This window comes from Peromyscus leucopus, chromosome 7 (genome assembly GCF_004664715.2).
Source record: "Peromyscus leucopus breed LL Stock chromosome 7, UCI_PerLeu_2.1, whole genome shotgun sequence".
NCBI classification, from domain to species: Eukaryota; Metazoa; Chordata; class Mammalia; order Rodentia; family Cricetidae; genus Peromyscus; species Peromyscus leucopus.
In genome coordinates this window covers 74,367,289-74,389,388 of record NC_051069.1, presented here as the reverse complement: position 1 = coordinate 74,389,388, position 22,100 = coordinate 74,367,289, and the positions used below count along the sequence as shown (strand labels likewise).

Below are 22,100 nucleotides of genomic sequence, written 5' to 3'. Positions count from 1 at the left end.
ATTAACACACCTGTGAGAAGAGCTGTGTAAGAGTAAACCAACCCTTTCGTTTCAGCTCTCTTGGAGCTGAACGTAAACATATTTATTTGGGACCAGGTGGCTTCTTCCCTTTTTAACCATGGGCCATGTCTACCTTGGCCAGTTCATGGTGTTGATGAGCTTTGATTGTTGGCCATCCAAAGGGAACATAAATGAGTGTGAGGTAGAGGAGCGGCTGGTGAGCTGTGTGTTTGTTCCAGTGCCTCGGCCTGTGCTCACTGTGCATCACAGCAGTGAGTCCATCCTTCGTCCACCACAGTTTGGCTTCCTTCTTACAAATGTATACATTCACTTAGGCCGAAGTATTTGATGTCCTTCCTGCGACTTGCTCTCCATCGACCTTCTCATCCTCTCACTGGTTTTCTGAGGCGTTTGGAACAGGAAGTCCTCTGTGAAAGTCGCTGTGTTTTGGGGTCTCCTACACCCACTCCATCCACCTCATGCTCTCTAGCTGTCCCTCCCTTCATTTTGTCCTCTCACGTTTCTGTGGTGTGTGGATAGGTCCCTGGTTCTATGCTGAGTAAAGTGAACTGATGGCCTCTGGAGACTCTAGTTCCTACACCCTGACACTTGCAGATGCTATCTTACCGGGGGAAATGTAAAAGATGTTTATGGATCTGGTGAGTTAACGGTTCCAAGGTGAGGAAATTATCCTGATTTATCTGGCTAGCCTTAAATGCCATTGTAACGCATCTATAAGAGGAAAGGGAAGACTTGGTGATGGTACGAGAATGGTAGATAATGGATTTCATAGAGAAAACAGCAATGACACAATTCTAGTCCAAGAAACATCAGCTGTCAAGCAGTAGAATGGAGGAAGCATGGAACAGACTTTTTGGACCTTTCCAGAGGGAGTATGTCCCTGCTGCCTCTCTGAGTTTGGTCCAGGAGTACTGAGTTTGGACTTCTGGTCTCCTGATCCATGAGGATTTCAAATCCACTGTTTCCAGGTCACCCTTTTAAATTGATGGTTCCAGGAATTTGTTACGTTAGTCACAAGAGACAAATGTAACTAGACAATCCCTAAATCTATATTTTTAATTATCATCTCCTTTCTGAGTGCCAGATCCATACAAACCAATGTCTGTAGCATCCACCCTCACCCCACTTCCAGATTTCCTGCTGAATGTAGAGGAAACCATTACTGAGAACTAGCCACATGCCTGGAACCTTTCCAGACCCTTTAGAAATGTCATCTCCTGATACACATTTAGTACTTGTACAATTCAGTAAGGTACATTAATTATTTATTCTTGCTTTCAAAAGAAAGAATGACATGGAGAATTTCACTATTCTTAAGGTTTTGAAGATAATGAGTTTTCAAACATGGGGTTTACAACCTGTGCCCAAGTCAGGTCCAGCCACCTAGCCTCAATAAGCCAACTGAAACAGCCAAGCTAAAATGGGAAAAGAGATCTGTTCAGTGTGGCCACATTGGGAAGAGAGACATTGAGCCTTCCAAGTCCCTCCTTGGAGTCCTGAAGTGAGAGTAAAGTTTAAACAGCAGGCCAATCAGTCTGGGAGGAAGGGACTGGACCTGCCTGGACTGAGTCTACCAGGTTAATTGCAGTCCTCGGGGGAGGACTTGTCCTGGAGGAGGTGGGAATGGAGGATAGGCTGGGAGTAAGGGGAGGGGGTGGGAGGGGGGAGAATAGGGGAACCCATGGCTGATATGTAGAACTGAATGGTATTGTAAAATTATATATATAAAATAAATAGCAGGCCAAGGATACACACATTTAAACAGTCCCAGACAAGGTGTGATGTCATCCAGCCTTGACCCATTGTTTTCTGGGCTTCGGCCTCATCCTGTAAGGTAGCCTGGCATGTTAGATCTGTGTGAAATCTCCTTTCCTGAGACAAGTTCCTCTTTTAGCTGGTACCTTTTTCTTCTCCCATATTGAGATTCCTGGGGAAAGTCCTATTCTTTGGGAGTCCAGCATTTTAAGTTTGCCGGTCTTATTTTTAGAATACCCTCACTCTTGTCCGGCCGTTTGCACTTAGAGCTAAGCTCTGGAGCCTAGAGTGGTCTAGTTTCAGAGACAAGTCCTGGTTTAAAAAAACAAATACTCTGGCATGCCACATTGCCTGGTGTCTCGGGGTACACAGAACACACTGTTGGTCCTGGCATCGGTGTCCAAGGCCTCAGGATATGTAACCTTAGCAGCATTTTGACAACTCATTATAGAGCTCCAACTACCTGTTGGGTGCCCTGTAAGCTTCTTATGCCTGTTATCAAGTGTGACTTGATGTTCTTTCTCAAATATCAAGCAGTCTGAGGCAAGCACACTCCAAATGTCATGAAACGTCAGAGGTCGAGCCGTCTGGAGAAAACCTGAGCCGTGCAGGAATTCTTGCTTCCTCCTGAAAGTCTCATGTCTACTAACACAGTCCGTCTATGGACTACTTTGACTGCAGTGCTTCCAGGGGCCTCTGAGCCACGTGAGACTAAACCCAGCAGCTTCCCTTTTAGCATTTATGGAGCTCAGCACCCCAGGACATGTTTGGTGTGCCTGGATCATTCACATTTCCCTTCTTCTTTCTTTCCTGCCATAATCACTTGAAACACAGTCAATAATGTCCGCTGCGATATCTTCATCACCCACAGTACCTTATATATGTTTGTATGTGTATGTGTGCAAGCATGTGTGTGATCAAATTACTCTTTTACATAACTCTACAAACGCAATTTTACTTTTCCATTTTGTGGATGATTGTCATGCTTGGAAAACTAGTTTATTTGACCCACATCACACAGCTAGTCAGTGGCTGTTTGGAGCCAAATAATAATATAGTAACATAAGCAGATTATTGAACAGCCTAACAAGATTTCTTAACCCCATCAATGTTATTTCATCACCTCGCTGTGGGGCGGGCTGAAGGAGGGAGCAAAAGAGAACTGAGCTTGTATGCTGTGTTTGTTGCGTAACCACTTCTCTGGGTTTTGCCACTAGACACGATTCAATAGCCACCAACCCCCCATCACCCCAAAGTATATAAGCAGAACAGACAGCTGAAAGTGACTCTCTGACAAGTGGAGCTTTGTAGAAGAGGCTCCATTCAGCTGAAGTGCCTTGAAACAGTGATCAGGCAAGCCTCCTAGAAGAGGCTCAGATCAACCTAAGCTGCCTGCAAAGACACTGTCCAGCCTGCTAAGCTGCCTGTAGGCTGTGCAATACATTCCACGTTTCTGTTTTTTTGGTTTTTTTTTCTTTTCTTTTCTGGAAAACTGTCATCCATGCTGGGGTGGGCTTTTGATGACACGGAGGTCTTTAACTCATTCTGCTCCTGTAAATAGCTCCTCGCCCATATTCCTGCAAGCAACTCCCCTAGTAAAACTCACTGGTTCACCAGGTTGAACTGGGTGGTGTCGGTACTTCAGTCTTCCATCATTTCCCTATCTGGGCTGAGTAGATGCTTGTCCACATCTCCCTGGGAAGAGTGTGATCCACGGATGAAGCTTCCATGAGTTCCATGCTTGTTGGGGTTTTCAACGACACTGCTGCCTTTGAGTTATCCAAGCTCCTCCTGTGAGTGACATCTCACCCACATTCTTCCAAGTAACTCCAGTACACTCACTGGCTTACTAAGGTAGACTTGGGTAGAATCACTTCTTTAATCTGCTGTCACTGCCAAATCTAGGTTCATGGATGCTTGTCTTCACAAGGAAAGTGACATGGTTGGTGCCTATAGAGGGAACAATAGAACCAAACACAAATCAGGGAAGAATGGATGCCCTGCTGCTGTAATGGGCTCTGAGATATGCAACCGATTTGTGGGAGGGTGTAGCATCCTCCAACACTGGGGGTAATCTCAAACTGACTATCTTTCCTCATACGGAGCACAATACTCCTGTGATGGGAAACTCGGATCAAGCTTTCTGAAAGGGGTGTGTCCTTATGGGAAATCCCTGGGTTGCTGGCTTTCTCTGTGTCAGTACTTCTCAACCACCTTAATGCTGCAACCTTGACACTTTAAAATGGTTCCTTATGCTGTGGTGACTCCCAACCAAAGAATTATTTTCATCGTTACTTCATGACTATAGTTTTGCTACTGTTATGAATCGTAATATAAATATCTGTGTTTTCTGATGGTCTTAGACCTGTGAAAGGGTTGTTCGAACCCCCAGAGGGTTTGTGACCCACAGGTTGAGAACCACTGTTCTACGTGCTATGGGGAAGCATACTTCCTAGATGAATGATGTCTACCAGTAGGTATGGGGCTGGCCGCCAAACAGTTGATGGACTAGAGAATATATTTTAACCCCTGAAAGCAGCATATGTGGGATGGAATCAGAAAGAGGTTATGAAGTATATGAGGGTCACTTGTGTAGTTTGTTGCTGGTGATAAGCCCTGCAGCTGAAGCCTGGTTGTCCTCCCAGCAATAATTTGCCTGCATAAAGAAGGAGTCACACTTGGAAAAAGACATGGAGATGCTAAAGGCAACATACATTAAACTCTCTGATTTGAAAGAGAAAATGGGTAACAGGAAGAAAGAAATGGAAGTGTTTGCTTGCTGTGCCTTACAGCTGAAGGATGTCAGGGAAAAGAGTGTCAATTATTGTCATTTGTTAAATAATCTTTGGAATCTATGAGAAGAATCAGATAGTGATGAAGACAAAGTTATAATAGAAGTAATGTAATATAGACCCAAGAGGTGACCTTTAATACAGAGCAAGGAAGAGTACCTAAGTTAATATGCAGACAGGGAAGAAACTATGGCAACCAGAGAATTGTCATCAGCATCTGAACTTTGTGAATTGTGAGACTTCTAAAAAAGCAATTTAAGAGCCTCTCACAGCTTTGTTTGTAAGGCTATGGAACATGGGAGTGGTATCAGTCTGAGGAATGTGGAAGCAGAGAAACAGGGTAATATACTTATCCATTCTGCTTCAAGACAAAAAAATAATAATCTGAGGCAATATGAAGGAACTCAGCCTCTGATAGCTTAGAATATACTATGCATTAGAGATACTTGGTTATCACTGGCTGAGTGGTACCCATGAATAACAGGGACTGGAAGACAGTAAAGAAAGTAGGTATAGGCACTAGAGAATTGAGCAAAGAGAGATATGACTGATACCCAGTTCATTTTCACTGGGTTGGATAAACCTATGTTAATGGGTGATTAAAGAAAGTATTTGATTCACCAAGGACCTTGGAACTCATTTAGGACTTTCATAGTTTTCTGCCTTTCATTGTGGAATATAATCTTATGAGATAAGAGATACATTAGCAGATCTGAATGACTTAGAGCAGTATATAAACTGAATTTATAAAGTGTTAAAGCAATCAAGAAAATATGGGAGAAAGGGAAAGTAGACAAAGGGGTCTGTTTATATAACTCAAAGGCAAATGTGGCAAGATTTGTGTGGGGCCAGAATTCCTAGGAAAAAAAACTTAGCAGAAAGCCAAATACTGTACTAGTGAGCTTCCAGGAAGCATTAAAGCTTGAGCAACAGCTTGTGGAAAGCAAATTACAAAACTGTGCAAGTGGAAAAGATTAGGCTCGTCATCCTATGGGTGAGCAATTATTTCCTTAGAGTATGCTGTGCCTATTACTTCCCACAAAGAAAGTATACTGGTGAGTGGAGATAGGTCATCTACTTTATGGCCCTTTCAGTAGTCAGGGGTAGTTGAAGGGAAGGCAAAGGGTGCAGAGCTAGCCCAGAGCCTGTCAGAGCAAAGCAGCTGGCTCCAGCAGTAGGCATGGCAGACTAGGGTGCATCTCTACTCTCCCCTGTGTCTGAACTGTCTTAGCAGCACAAACACCTTCCAACACCATCAGTGCTGGGGAGATGCACCTCAGCTCTGTGGCAGCAGCTCCTGAGGATGGAGACCCAGGATGGCTCATAGAAAAGAGCATGGATTACAAAGGACTACATGAGATGACATCTGCTGTCATCTGTTGTAGCTATTGTCATGTTGTAACCTGTAGCCAGAAGTTTTTTTGTGTCCCTCCTGGTCCACAGTCATTCAGACCCAAGTAAACATACAGAGGCTTATATTAATTAAAATTGCTTGAGGCTTACTACTGACTAGCTCTTACACTTAAACAAACCCATTTCTGTTAATCTATATGTCGCCATGTTTTCTGTGTCTTTACCTATGTGCCATTACATGCTGCTCCCTGGATGGCGGGCTGGCATCTCCTGACTCAGCCTTCCTCTTCCCAGAATCTTCCTTGTCTGCTTATTCCGCCTATACATCCTGCCTCGATACTGGCCAATCAGTAACCAGTGTACAAAAGCATTATTCCACAGCAGTAGCCAACACTGTTCTCTTAAAGAAACAATTTACACAAGTTATGGGAATCTTTTCATGTGGTATTGTACCTTGCTGATGTTTCTGTTTTAGTATCTCATTAGCCATCCAAGACCAACTTGATTCAAGTGGACCTCACTAGGATGTCAGATACCCTGCCCAACCTCTGTAAAAAGGTTTCTTTATGTAGTGCTAACCCCTGAGTAGCGTATAGATTTGTAAAAAATATTTAGAAGAACAGCCAAAATACCAGTTAAGGAGTTAAGCAAAGAAATGTCATGTGAGTGGAAAGTGGACTCCTGGGAGCATTGAATTATTCAGTATTATTCTAATACAGGGATGAGCTACTTCTAGATGGGTTGTTGTTCAGGGAAGTCTCCAAGATCCCCAAATAATAAAGCGATTACCACCACTGTCACTTGCATGACAGACATAGACAGAAATTCCCTGTTACTGAAGATAGTATACACTTTTGTTGTAGACTTGAGGAAATCAGACTGGGAATGAGATGTCAGCAGAAGATAATGAAGGGAGACTATAAGAACTAGTGTAAGGGGTGGACTGTTGTGAATTCAAACACCCCCAGCATTCAGAAAATGAAATATGCATTTGCATTACAGTTTTAGAGGTTTCAACCCATGGTCAATTAACACAGTTGCTTTTGTGCACATGGTGAAGTTGTGTAGTGGGTAGCCATTCCAGCTTTGGTCTGGAAGTTCCAACCCCCATTGAGGCTTCGGTAACTGTCACACCTACAAGGCAGGGCCAAGAGAGGACCCTAAAGACCCAAGATCCGGATGCACTGGCTCTCTTGGTTCCTGGACCCTGGACGCTGGCGGCAGACCGAACAGAGTTCTCCAGAGAACACCAGTGGACTGTGCTATGTCTTTCCCAGACTGTGCAACTTACCTATCCCTTCGTTTGTAAGTTACACCACTAAATAAACCTCCCTTTTAACTATGTGGAGTGGCCTTAATAATTTCACCAATAAAGTTGTGCATAAGGGATGCTGCTAACCACCTGGACACCATGAAGTGATGAGAAAGAAAGGAATGACCTTTGGGTATCCCAATACCCTGTTGTGGGCATGTCCTTAACAATCTAGCTTCTTCATGAGGCCCAAAGTCTTATCTACCTTGTCACCTCCCAGTAGTGCCACAGGCTGAGGAACCAAGCCCATTCACATATAGGCTTACTTAAGTCATAGCATAAGGTTTTAGAAGGAGCAAAGTATGGCTCTTTTCTTTCCCTAAAGAATTTACAGCATAATCTCCATTTCTAAGGTTGCCCCAGTTTAGTGCACAGTGGACTTTAGTAAGTTTTGATAGTATTTGTATATAACATATGTTATTAAGATATGAAGATCTTCTGCATCAAAGAGCTCTTCCTATGAGTACAGGAGGACAGAACCATCTGTGGGACAGCTCCCCTAAGCAGAGGTGGGTCTTCTCTGAGGCTAAAGAAGTTGAAATCTAGGACACTTGATTATTTAGGCATGCCTTTATTATTTTTTATAAAAGTCAAATATTTTAGCTCCCCTCAAATTTCAAACTCTTTCCATATGAAATTCCTTTTCTTAGCCTCTCATATTAGGGAGCTTTAGACTGTCTGTGGGCGTTTGACTTTTGGCTAATAGGGAATTGATCTTGGGATGCCTTTGTTTGGGTTCAGTGGGAGGTATTAATGCCATTGGCAGTCATTTCCAGGTACAGTGATAATTGCTACCTTCTTTACATAGACATGCTTTCAAAGTCCTTTGCCCAGGCATTTTTGTGTGACAGATGAAAACATAAGACCAGAGGTTATAATGTGATATGAATACATTCTGCAGAAGTATGAAGTACAGGATAAGATAGGTTTAGAATATCAGACGCTGAAGCATCTTTGTGGTTGTTCTTTAGTGAGAAGTTATAACTAAAGGTTTTGCTTTATACTGATGTCATGTCCACTGAGAAATTATCTCATTTCATGAAATGCACGAGAAGGTAATAAAAGAGTGTGCCACCTGAAATGTAACTTTAGAAAAACTACTGCCCTGAGATACATCAGAAAGCTAATGAACACATGGTGCTGTAGTTTTTTTTATAAAGTCTGTCTAGTGAACAGGTAGCTGTCATCACTTTCCCCATCCACATCACAGTCCTTTTCAACCTGTTATGGGGGCCTAAAACATCAGGATTAGAGGCATAATCCTGTGTTTAGAAAATGTTTGTTGCTAAGAATGAAATTACTATAAAGCAAATGTTCCTCTAAGCAATGTCATTGTGCAATAGATCACCATTAAGTACCCCTTACTCCTGAGATCTCAGATATGTTGCCATGGGCTACAAAAACCAAGATGTAGGCCTTTGGGAGACACCTCAACAGTAGCACATTGTTGAGGAAGAGGCTATGTTCAAAAGATGAAGCCAAGAATGAGGATGATGATGGGCACCTTTTGAAACCCCACTCTATATCAGCTAGCATGCTTCATCATCTCAGTGAGACCCACCACAGGAAGAAACTGAAGTTCAGATGGTTAACACAGTTCAAAGTGCATGAACAGGAGATTAGAAGACAAAGAAAGAGTTAAATAACACTAAGGAGGCAAGGGCTTTAGACTGTTCAGGCATTTCACAATCAGGCCTTGGGCCAGCCCTGCCCTTCACTGTGTTTCCCAAATCTATGAAATGCTGATTATACTTTCTTCTAATCATAGGGAACATTGTAGGGTGCAGTCTCCATCAGGGAAGGTGTAAAACCTTAACCTCTAGGCAATGAAAGTATACTCAAATTGGGATTAAATGACAAGTTCCACCTGGATTTCAACAACAACAACAACAAAATAATCATCAAGGAAAAGGTTTTTAAGATACCTAGGAAGACACGGTTAAACATTAGTGTCCAATGGTTTGAAGTGTTTGGGTTTTGCAATGGTGTGGTTTGGAAACTTTCCAACAGAAAAGCTATTTTCTTTTAAGAGGAGAGTTCCCTGCAAGATTTTCTTTGCTGAAATAATGCGATCCTTAATGACATATTATATGACCCAAACTTTAAATAGACTTCATTATTTTAGTCAACAATATTCTTACGGGTTTTTACAGGTCAGTGATGAACTATCAACAGCTTCCTGATAATTAATACTACTTGGCCCCCAAACTGTTAGTCTTATCTGCTCTAAGAGGAAGCTTTCAAATGTACCAGACTTCCTCAGTGAATAACAAAGAACAAACTGAAATTCTGGAGAAGAGCTAACAGGGTGGTGAGGCTGAGAATGAAGAAACAGATGGACAATTACAAAGCTGCTCTGTCTTCCAGTGCCTTACTTGCTGATGTTCTGTGGTTTATCTGGCATAGGAGTGGCTAGCAGTAGAGTCAACAGCACAGTTAGGCAGGCAGGCTGGACTCGCTGGGTAGCTGCAGTATGGAGTATTGTATGGAGTGTTGGTTATTGCCTTTACCTGGGTGTTCTGGGTTGAGAACCAATGGCTCAGGCATCTCCAAGACAACTGGAAATGATTCCCATGGAATTTGATTCTTCTACCATTAAACACTATATCTATCTATCTATCTATCTATCTATCTATCTATTTTGCCATGGAAGATCTTAAAAAATCTACGATTAAAATACAGCTACAAGTGGGACATGTTGGTGGATGACTTTGGGAGGTAGAGGCTGGTGAACCTCTGTGAGATCTAGGACAGTGAAAGCTACATAGGAGATTCCATCTCCAACAAATCAAAATCAAATTAAATACAGCTGTAGTCTTTAGTTGCCACCTATTCCAAAGGAAGACTGGTGTTGGAGAGGAGAAGAAAGATATGTTAGGACAGGGATCAAAGCGACCCCTGAAAGAAGAAAGGTGTTAAAAATAGTAAAGTTGCTTTCTTCAAATGCCTGAGAGAGTAGGGAGCTGCTGCTGGCCCCATCTAACAATTTGTAAATGGGTTGTTTGACCATATGGGTCTTAACATGTTTGTAGACAGAGGGTGTGTGCTTCTGTGTATAAAATGGAAAGACTTCTTGCAGTCAGCACAGTAGGAAGTACCTGTGGTAAGGGCATGCTTTGTAATTAGAGGGTGTGTGCAACTGCTAACTGCTCATGATGTGTCTTCTTTCTTTGCAAGGCCCATTTTTGATTTTCAGTGATGATTTATTATAAATCTATTTGTCATTAGGTCAAATCCAATGTGCTCCAGTACATCTGGATAAAGAGACTCATTAAGATGACCTCCTCTAAGAGAAGTCATTCTGCTTTATACTAAACAAAATTGAACAGATGCATTGTATTTAACCCAGTGCATTGTGCATTTTTATTACAGTGGTGATGATGCAAATTTTTGAACACTTTGAATAGTCATAACATGATACATGAGACTGAACGGTCTAGACTGTATTGTGAGAAAATTCAACAAAGCTAGACTTGGGACCCCAGAAAGAATGAGGCCTAAATAAATGTAAGATTTAAAGTTTCCTCCCATACAAGAAACTTTTTGGAAATAGTCAATATTCTAGGAAAGTATTATCTTACTGAAAGGTGAATGAGTTACCTACTGGTGACTATCAGTGTATATTACAATACTCTACAAGTACTCTAAGATTAAAAAAAAAAACAAATGATAGTTGTATACTATTTTCCTATGTTAATGGTACAAATTTACTATATTTTTTAACATTCAAAAGTTACTGTAATCCGGGCGGTGGTGGCGCACGCCTTTAATCCCAGCACTCGGGAGGCAGAGCCAGGCAGATCTCTGTGAGTTCGAGGCCAGTCTGGTCTCCAAAGCGAGTTCCAGGAAAGGCGCAAAGCTACACAGAGAAACCCTGTCTCAAAAAACCAAAAAAAAAAAAAAAAAAAAAAAAAACCAACAACAAAAAAAACCCTGTAAATCATATTTTAAAGAAGAACTAATGTATAAATATAAGAACTATTGTCTTAATTATCTGTCCCATTGCTGTGGTAAAACACCCTGACAGGAAGCAGTTTAAGGGAGAGTTTCTTCTGGCACACTCTTGCAGAGGGAGTTATGGAGTCAGCAGCCTGAGGCAGCTGGTCACATCGTATTCCTAATCAGGAAGCAGAATGAGATAAATGTTCAGCTCTCTTTTTCCTTTTTTTTTTCTTTTGATCTAGTTCAGAACCCAAACCCAAAGAATTATTCCACCCACTTTTAGTAAGGGTCTTCATACCTCAGTTAAACTTGTCAAGATAACCCTTCATAAGTAGTCCAGAGGCTGACTTTAGCAAGATAATCCTTCCCAGGCATGGCCAGAGGCTTGTTTCTCTGGTAATGTTAGATTCTGTCAGGTCAATAATTAATATTAACCTCAAATGTGCTATTTTAAAGTGCAATAAAATATAGCACATAATCCTCTCTCCTTTCTCATTGTGTCTTTTTCTAGTTGACTCTATGCAAAGTGTTTGAAGGGACTTTTGTTGGTTCCTTTGCTTTAAGTTGCTACACAGCAAAGCTTTGTATTTGTGTGTGCATGCTTAGATGCATGAAAATAATAAGCAATATGAGGAAGTGGTAAAGTGATTTTATATGCTTGATACTGTGCATTATTCTGCTTTATTAGTCATTCAGGGTAAAACCATTCAAAGCATTGTATAATCCTTATAGGCTGTGATCCACAAGAAATCCACCCTAGACTCATTCTTTACTCAGACCAACACTGACCACTTAACTAGTCTTTATATTTTTCTCTTCTCAATTCCTAACTGCATCTAGAGGCAAGAATGATCTCTAAAGAGAAACCACTTTATTCCTGTTTATAGCCATCAATGACTTCTTGAACTTACATAAAATCCAACTCTTCACTACAGCCTGAGACCTGACCTTTGACTTTCTCTTTAATCTAATCTCATGTCACCACCACCCCCTTCCTCTGGGTGCTCTGGTTCCATACAGTTCGTTTCAGTTCCTCTAGCATATCAGATTGTTGCTTGCCTGGGTACAAGTTGCTCTCTAGGCCAGGACCACTCCCTGACTTCTCATAGCTGGGAGCTACTTCTCTTTTAGTTCTTGCTTTTCATTTTTCTTTTTTTTTTAAATGAAAATAGGCATTTCTTGACCTTCCTGGTTTAAGCAGACCTTCCCCTTTTAATTATTTATCTCATCCCATTGTCCTACATCAACCACACTTAGAAACATGAAGAAAAAAGATGTTGCCTAAAAAACTTTGTTCAAGTAACAGGCAAGATTTCCTCCCTGTGGGAGGAGGGGCTACATCAGGAAATAGTGTTTTGAGGCTGGATCACATTCATTTTAGGATCAAGAACTTAGACTTGACAAATGTGACTTTATAGGATTCATCATGTCTGAAATGACAACCTTTTCATTTGGGGTTTATTATTGAGTCCCTTTGACTTTGAAAAATTCTACATGTCACCACTTTGCTGAGACAGATGGAGAAAAGGTAGAGTTGAGTTACACAGATGCTGAGGATTCAGAGACATCTGAAAAGTGGTAGTAGTGGTGATCAAAGCGACTGAGCCCTACAGAAAGGCAATGGTCTGTGGGAGATTGCTGGTAGAGCTAGCTCCCACACTGGAGGAACTTTTGTTGATTCAGAAAGGTTATAATTAGAGGGTTGCATATCCTTGAGTCATTCACACCCCAGCTTTGGAGGCTCTTCATGACACAAAGATCATAGGTGACTTTCTGGTTTTTGCACAAGGAAAGTACTGTTGAAGGGCCTGTAAGCACTTGTGTGCTAATAACTGAAGTCACTATTTGTGGCCCAGCAGCCCTAGATCTTTAAGCAGATATCTGTGTATTCTTGACCAGCAGCCAGTTGAAGATGGAGATTCAGAATATATCTGCCTTTGAGTTCAGGTGGGGCTTAGAAAAAGACAACTTTATAAGACACCTCAGAGTCCAAGATCTGATGCCCCACAGGCCTGGTCCCCTGCGAGAACCTGTGTGGTTTGTGCTTCTCCCTCAACCTTCGTTGCCCTCCCTCATGAGCATTAGGTTGGCCTCCAGCTCTGGATGCACAATTGGGTGGTCCCTGAGCCTGCTGAGGGCTTGTCCAATCTGTCTTCTCTGAAAGTCTAGTACTGGCATCTTCTCAGTCCAGCTCTAGGGCAATGTTCCCTAAAGTACACATACTAGGTGTTGTTTCCAGTAGTACCCATCTTGCTGGTTCCCAAAATTCCTCAAAATGGTTGTATTTGATGATTCTACTCATATTCTTACTGAGTCTCAACCTTGATGTGGGCTGCACAATGGGTCTGAAGGGAGCCTCAATAATAATGTGACAGCCTATCTACAAAACAAAGCAAAAATCATACATAAAAATACCCTCAAAAACTAAAACACAATTCAATACACTAATTAAATCTAACTAAAATATTTTACAATAAGCTTCAAAGTTGAATAAAATTATTACTGTTAACGATATCTCTCTTGTTTGAGTATTTTAAGGTTGTTTTTTCAATGCTGGGAAGCCAACACAGAGCCTTAGTGTTAATCCCACTGATCGAAAATAAGACCGCTACCACAATTTAAAGCCACATTTGAAACAAGCTTTAATTAAATAATTTTATAATTATAAAGCATAAAAAAATTAAGTAAGTATTTAATTAAATTGGTGGATGGTCTTTGGCCAGGTCCATATCCAGTTTTCCAGGAAATGGCCCAGAAAGGAGTTTTGAAAGGGTTTAAGAAGGAAAACCTGTAATTCATTGCATTTCCCAGCAGATCCAATCAGGGGCAAGCATACATCCTGATGTACCTCCAGCCTACATCCAGTCAGGATCAAGCATATATATAGTCTGATGTATTTCTTGCCTGTGAACCTCCCACCCACATGTGAACATGCACAGATGGGTCAAACACAATTGTCTAGGGGAGTGAAAACAGATGGCTTGTTATTTCTCAGACACAATAGCCTCCAGCATTTTAGGAACTATCTGTCCTTGGGCAAGGGGCTTGCAGATCAGAGGCATTTTTGTTTCATGGATCTCTTAGGCACAATAATTAAAACTTAAAAAGTAACTTTGACTCCCAGTTGCCTTATTTTTTTCTCTTCTAATATTCTAATAGGCATTTATAGTAAGACAAACTAAAAATGCCAGTTTGTCATGCTGATGAATTACTCAATTCCTTCACTAGTCACAAGTTTCAAAACCTGGAAAGTGTGTTTGTACCACCTTGCAGGGCTATCTTATTTATATAAACTTCAGTTAGTTTTCTTGGGAGTATTGACCCTACCCCCTTTTAATCCTTAGTGATCCCAATAGAGACTTGGTGAAAGCTGATTCCCTTGTAAGATATGTTTATGGTGTACATATCAACAACTCTTCTCTTTACTTCTCAGCTAATGCACAGTTCCCTGTGTTTTGAATTGTTTGCTTTGGTTAATAGCATGAATTAGAATTTCCTTGAATCACATTAGTAACATAAATGTTGGCATTTTGAGTAACAACATACAGCTAGTCTGCAGGTAGTTTTTCCTACTCACACCTAAGGACTTTAGGCTTGTCAAATCTTACTGATTTGAAGAATATTATTTTTAATCAATGTTCTGCATTTTAGTAGGTTCAAAAATTATTTACATAAGTTTTGTACTCAAATTTTCAAAAAGTCTGAAAAATAATTTTTATTGGTAACCATAGTCCGTGCTAATTTTTCTCAAATATCACACAAGGCAGTGCATGCATGTTTGACATAGTATATGACTTAGGTGTAGGGTAAATAAATGTGTCTTCCACAGTTTCCACAGATTTACCTCATACATTCTCCAGATTAAGTGTATAAAACTGGTGTTGGTAAATGGGTGTTAGAGTTTAGATATGGTCTGCAGTTGTCCCCCCAAAGCTCGAGTGATTGGAGGCCAAAGCTCCAGTATGCTTAGGCCTTTAGGAGGAAGGTACAGTGGAAGATGATTAAGCCTTGGGGCCCTTGAGTCAATCCTGTGGTGATATTGTGTTCCCCAAAATATTGTGCACCCTAATAAACTTATCTGGGGTCAGAGAACAGAACAATCACTAGACAGACATAGAGGCCAGAAAGTGGTGACACACACACCTTTAATCCTATCACTTGGGAGGCAGAGATCCATCGGATCTCTGTGAGTTCAAAGCCACACTGGGAACAGCCAGGCATGGTGACTCACGCCTTTAATCCCAGGAAGTGATGGCAGGAAGGTATACAAGGCTGAAAACCAGAAGCTAGAAGCTTTTGGCCTGGTTAAGATTTAGGCTTTTGAGCTGCAGTTCAGCTGAGAGTCATTCGGATGAGAACACAGAAGCTTCCAGTCTGAGGAAACAGGATCAGCTGAGGAACTGGTGAGGTGAAGTTAGCTGTAGCCTGTTCTGCTTCTCTGATCTTTCAGCATTCACCCCAATACCTGGCTCCAGGTTTGTTTTTATTAATAAGAACTTTTAAGATTCGTGCTACACAATCCCTCTGAATTCAGGTATTCAATGTCTCCTCCATAAGCACTCCTGTCCCCATGAAGCAATATTCCATTCTGTGGCACAGCAAGAGACCCTCTCCAGGAGTCAAATAAATGGCCTCAGATCCCAGAAGTTCTCCAAACAGTGAGTTAACTAAGCCCCTTTCTTTACAAAGTGCCAAGCCTCAGCCACTTTGTTTGATCAACAGCAAAATGGACTAATGTAACGACTGTTTAGCATTTGTGAACATATCTTTTAAACATTGAAATCTTATGTAAAGGAAAGCAGCTTGCAGTGAGTGGGCATTCAATATATCAATCCAAGTTCCAGGTGAGAACTGGCTGATACATGTCAAGATACAATGAACCTACCCATAGAAGATGGCCTCATTTTCCACAAGGCAAGGGTTGCAAATACTTGGGGATGAATTCATCTTAAAAAGGAAGAACGATCGAGTGTAGCCCGTCTTACTATCCTCCACAATGTTTCTTGTGTTCCATAATGTAAGCATCATCCTTTTGTCAGAGTAGTTCATCATCTTTCAGTGCAAGCACAGAAGGAAAGTACTGTAGTGTAAAATAACAGCTCATTTCTGCACACCTGGTATTTGGGAAGGTAACATGTATATTTCTAGTTTATATGTCACCAAATGAATATCAAATTTGAATATCTCTCTTGTCTGGAGTAAGAACAATCATCTGGTCCATGGGACTTATAAGACTGATTTAAACAGCAAGCATTTCACCAAGATGTCCAAACAGGAAGAAACGTTGGCTTAATCAGCATCAATAGCAGCATCAGTACCAGAAAATACTGGCTGATCTCTCTGATGAAGAATTCTATTATGGGGAAATTGGTATTGAGTTTGGCTTTAATGTGATGCCATTAGTTGTTTCAACAGTATTGGTACCTGCTCATGGATTTTCTTCAGTTCATTGATTAGCAACTGTGAATGGAGTTATTTTTCTGTGGTGAGATAGAACAAAGGAATACTTGAAAATAACACCTTAGAAAATGACACTTTTAATAAGATGTTTAGCAATCTAATAGTAAGATGCAGCCAAGTCAAAGGACCCTCTGAGTAGCTATAGGGTCTTTCCAAATATAAATGAGCATCCCTAGTTTTCAATCTACTAACACAAGTGTAAAACTCAGAACTGTGGCAACTAAGGGGAATTGTGTAACCTTAATTCTTCCATGACTAGTTTTACAAACATGGCAGATACCACCTAGTCTATCCTCATTTGAAAAATTAGAACCAGCAGAAGAGTTCTGAAGATAAAAAGGAGGTAATATAGAGGAAAATTATAATTGTTATCATTTTGGTAATTGTTATTGGTTACTGTGGTGGTTTGAATAAGAAATGTCCACCTAAGTCTGAGACTTAGGTGGTCCAGCCTTGCTGGAAGAAGTCACTGGTGGCAGGGTTTGAGAGTAAAACACCTCATTATATCCAGTTTACTCTTTCAGGTTTGTGCTTGCCATTCAAGGTATGCCTTCTGGCTGCCATGCTTCTTCACCATGATGGGCCCTCTAGAGCTATAAGCCAAAATAAATCCTTCATTCTCTAAATTGCCTTTGTCATGGTATTTTATCACAGCAACAGAAAGTAACTAATGCAGATACTAATAATATATTAAGTAATAACTTAGAACATAATTTTGAAATAACTTAGAAATGTTAAATCCTGGGATGTTGATAGTCTTTGAAACATTTCTTATTTCCTTGAAGAATCAAAGTAAAAATCTTTTTACAAGCACCATTTATTTCTCTTATAAACAGCTCTCTCTGTGAATTTTAACTTCTACATAGAACATTGCCATCAGTGGCTACTCCACCATTGACAACTGGGGAGCAAAGAGGTCTCAGGGTCTCTGTGAGATGGCACATGTGTGTTCATGCTTGGAAAAGGAAGCTGGTGTCCCTCACTGTCATTAATCACTGAGATTTGCCCTCTGAATGAGGCAGGTGGTCAGAGTTCACACCACAGACACTGGCACTCTTTTGTCATGGCTACAGTGTGCTCCCACATTCACACTACTTTTGGTGGAAATGGCCAAAGGGTAGAAGCAGCAAAAATTGGAAGATCGTGAAGGGAAGGCAGTAGCTGGTATGGAAAAACCAAGAGAGCAGCGTGGTTACGGGAGGAAGAATTACCAGAGGGCTGTGAGAGGGACATTCGAGTCTTAATATTGGCTTTCTGGATTCTTTGTTTCACTGTGCTGCTGGGTCTGAGCTTGGGAAATTGTTTCCTGTTTGTTTACTTCTTATCTTTTGAAGTCATCTTTGGGAAAGATAGGAATCAGAGAGAACAAGAAGAGAAAAATGACTCCACTGCTCAGTGTACTGGGGCCAATCTCCAAGCCTCCCACTGTGTTTCCCTCTGTGGGGGGTTTCTGCAGGCTTGCTTCCCGTGAGGCTGCTGGCTTGCTAGCTCTCAGTGACTGCAGAGGTCATTTTTCATGCATAGAGGAAGCCATCAGTCCAGTCATGGTGCAGTTTGACTCTTCGCAGTTGATTCTGATTTAAAGACTAAGTTCCCAATGTTATGCCAGGTAGAACTTCTACTACTTGGAAAGAAATAGTCGAAGACAATTCCAGGTCAATTCCAAGTTTGAAAAGAGTAGCAGAAGACAGGAAGAAGGTCAACCCATAGAATTCAAGAGACTCCCAGACATGAAGGACCCACCTCTCTAAGAAACTTGACCTTCCAATGCTTTGCTTTTCCAATCCAGAAAATAGGGAGAGAATATGCAAAGCTGTGCCTTGGGAAGAATATTTTAAAAATGATATTTAAAGTACTGAGCACACTCTCTGTTGCATACTAGCAAATTCAATAATATTAAAGCCAAAATTAAACTTTTTTCTTATTGTGTTAAGCCCAGACTGATTGTTATTATAAGTTGCAAGAACAAATAGTTGTAAATGATATTCTTTCCTCAAAAATCTATATTAAGCTTTCCATTAAATTTTTCAGATAAAGATTTTTTTTTGCTTGCTCAGGCAACAGTCTAAATATGCTAAGGAAGCAGTCTGAATACATTATTTCAGTTTGGTGGCTTTTAATACTTCTAGAATTTTTTTCAGTTGTATATGTATCTGTGTGTCTGTGTGTTACATGTGAGCACCGGTGCCCATGGAGGCTCTTGGATCCCTTGGAGATGGAGTTACAGGTGGTTGTGAGCTGCCTGATGTGGGTGCTATTAACTGAACTGGAGGTATAAATATGAAGGGGTATAAATATAGGTGCTCCTAATTGCTGAGCCATCTCTCCAGCTCCTGTGGTGGCTTTAGTTTATCATTTCATGGCAAAATATTGCCAATGGTCTTCTTTTTTTTCCATTTTAAAGGGGAAAAAATTAACAAATAAGCCTAGAAGTTAAAACCTTCTATCCATTTTGCAAAAGCCAAGTGCATGTGACTCTAATATCAGAATAACTGTGTGAAGTGTCTTGGCTGTGAATGTGCTGGGAAGTACAGACTTTCTCATTGAATACTTCCATTGGCTATCTACAGAAAGCAAGCTAGTGCTTCACAATTGCAAACTCTGCAGTTTCGTGTAAGAGTGGCTGCAACTTTCCAGAATATAAATATTACCCCAGTTTGATGACAGAAGAGGGACAATGAAGACCATATGCTTCCATTCAGCAGTGTGTAACAAGTAGCCTCTATGCATCAGGCATATATTAATCCAATAATTCAATTGCCTTTCCTGGCGCTGCCAAGAGGGAGTTGCCCCAGATGTCCTGGTGTGGGAGGCAGGCAGGAGGGTCTAGTTCATGCCCGACAATGGGGAATGCTCTATTATTAAAGAAGTGTTATCCACAAAGAATTCTCCTGCTGGCTAGGAGGAAATGGGGTGTTCCCCACCCGTGGCATGGACTCTCGCTCTCAGCACGTGGTGTGCACAGCAGGCCCTCCATGACCTGCTTCTACTTCTCAGCCAAGTTTCCTGTTCTTGGGAGAGGCCATGGGAGCAGCTGTGCGGAGAAGGGTATCTACTGCTGAGGACAAGGTCCCCACCTAGAGAACAGGCTGCAGTCATTGCCACTGCAGTGCAAGCAAGCCCTGGCTGGGTCCTCTTGTCGGGATCCCCGGGGGTGGGGAGGGGTGGGGTGGGGTGGGGTGGGGGTGGGTGAGGTGAGGTGGGCAGCTTTCTAGTTAAGTTGAAGATCTCTTCAGCCCCACAGGACACATTGCAGATGTGATTAAAGTAATCATCCCATTCGTGGGCTACTCTACTTTGGGCTTTATTTCTCTCACTCTTTCTGATGGAAGCTTGAAATACAGCACAAAGTAATGAGACTGGAGCTAAACTATTGTTTTTTTTTTTTCCCTCCCAATGCAGTGTATTTAATATATGACCAGCAACTTTGACGTTATCTTAAGAAAATGGAAAATTCTTATCAGCCTTTGAAGAAAAAAAATTTTCTGACAATCTATCAAAAAATATTTTCATTATCCCATTCTTTCATTCTGTCTCCCTCCCGTCCACTCCCCTCCCCGTGTCGTGTGTGTGTGTGTGTGTGTGTGTGTGTGTGTGTGTGTACGGGAATTAAATTCAGAGCTAGGCAAACACTATCATTGAGCTGCATCCACAGTACTCTCCTCTCCCACTGACCCCCCCCCCCCCACACACACACAGTGCTTGCCTCAGTTTCCACTGAGAAGGAAGAACTAAGCCAGGGACGTCTCGTTCAGGCAATGAAGACTAAATAGCATTCACAGTCAAATGGGTGTGAGGTGCAAGGCCTGACCCCACAACTTAGTTGTGATTTTAGGAGGCTCTCATTACCTCTTAATCCCTTTGTTTCCAAGTCTCTATGGCACGGAATACCTTCGTCTTGACTTGGAGGCTGTGAGGTATGTGGAGAGAGCTCAGGTTGGAAGTAGTGGCTCACAGATGTAACCATATCACTCAGGAGGATGTTGAATTTCAGATTAGTCTGAGCTGCACAGTGGTATTGTCACACACACGTACGCACACACTTTCATATATATGAAATGTGTTGCTAGGCAGCGTTCATGGTTGGACACGTCCTGAAAGAAAGCGGTGGGGTTATAAGGACAATCAATGCCGGGGTCCAAGGCTCCTTCAGTCCCTCAATCCAATTTGGCCTAGGCCCTGCCTAAGCTAAGGAAACCTGGTCTTTCTCCATTTTGGGGACTCGGCTCCGTAGGGCACCAGCAGGGGGCGGCATTGTTACGCTGCTAGATCTGCGTGGGCGACACTCTTGCACCCCATCTCTCAACTCAAAGCGGCACAGGTTGGGCTTCTAGGCTAGAGCTCCCCAAATTCAGAGGCCGGGTTTCTGGAGTTGTGCAGGGCCTTGGGGGAAATGATTATTCAACTCAGGGCCTGTCCTCAGTACCCGGACTGCAGCGGTCCACACATCCTTTACCTGGCGCGAGGAGGACTGCGAAGCATTTCTTTGGAAAGAGGCAGCGGGTGGAGGAAGTGGGCAAGCAAAAGCAGGGAGCTTTCTAGCAAACACCGCGGTGCCAGGGCACGGAGATAACCTTTCCAGTCCTTAAGAGCTACACTAGCGACTGAAGCTGGAGGGGAGAAACTTAAACCATCTTTTAAATTTGTCCTTTACGTCTGGTGAAAAGCCAGATCTTACCTAGATCGCTGACATTTTGATTCACTTTAGAACTGAGAACTTTAGAGGCTGAGAGGAACGCGCTTCCCCTCCTAGGTCTGCGCCCCGAAGGATCGCCACCCTGGCGGCCGCTTTCGTGCACTGCTGGGGTTGCGCTCCGCGACCCCGCCGGTTGGCCACGCGCGCCCGCGGAGCAGTGGGGTGGGTGACGCGGGCCCGCCCCGCTCGCGCGCAGCAGCTAGCTGCGCACTAAGGCTGGCTGGCACCCGACTTCCCCAGCACTTCTCGAGGTTTCCAGAATCGAAACTCAGTTCTCAGCAAATCCTCCCCCTCCCGCACAGAAAGTGACGTGCGTGACAAGTTGCCTCTGGAGACCACACTTGGCCCAGGGTCCCTAGTGGTATCGAAGGTCTAGCCACAAACGGACACTGGCTGGAGGAACCTCCAGGAGACCCAGAGTTACGCAGTAGTGACGCTCCTCACTCGGCCCGAAGGCTAGGCTTGGGAAGTTTCTGGAGTTGTGCGGATTTTTAACCCTGATTCAGTTTTGATGGCTGATTATCACATTTGGGGCGTTCAAAGTGTCTTCTCTTTGGGGAGGGGGGCTTGCGAGGACGTGCAGAAATAGCTCAATCTACACGTATGCGCCACAGGCATCTGCTATTGCACACAGCCAGGGGCTGCGCACCCTGGCTTGCAGCCAGCAGCAGCTCTGAGCTCCGGCGACTGTCCACCCAGCGACTGCCCGCGGGGGTGGCGCTGGGGGGGGGAGGTGCCCTATGCAAATGAGAGGGTGTGGCCAGCGCCG

The 22,100-nt window shown here is 42.5% G+C and overlaps 1 long non-coding RNA gene across 1 annotated transcript; it reads right to left on the bottom strand.

Annotated features, from left to right (window-relative positions):
• Positions 1-1,691: 1,691 nt before the first annotated feature.
• Positions 1,692-22,000, bottom strand: LOC119088354. Its single transcript, XR_005092013.1, has 3 exons — positions 21,314-22,000; positions 20,485-20,729; positions 1,692-3,726 (listed from the first exon to the last, which is right to left on the bottom strand). It is a non-coding gene; the product is annotated as an uncharacterized LOC119088354 (long non-coding RNA).
• Positions 22,001-22,100: the final 100 nt, after the last annotated feature.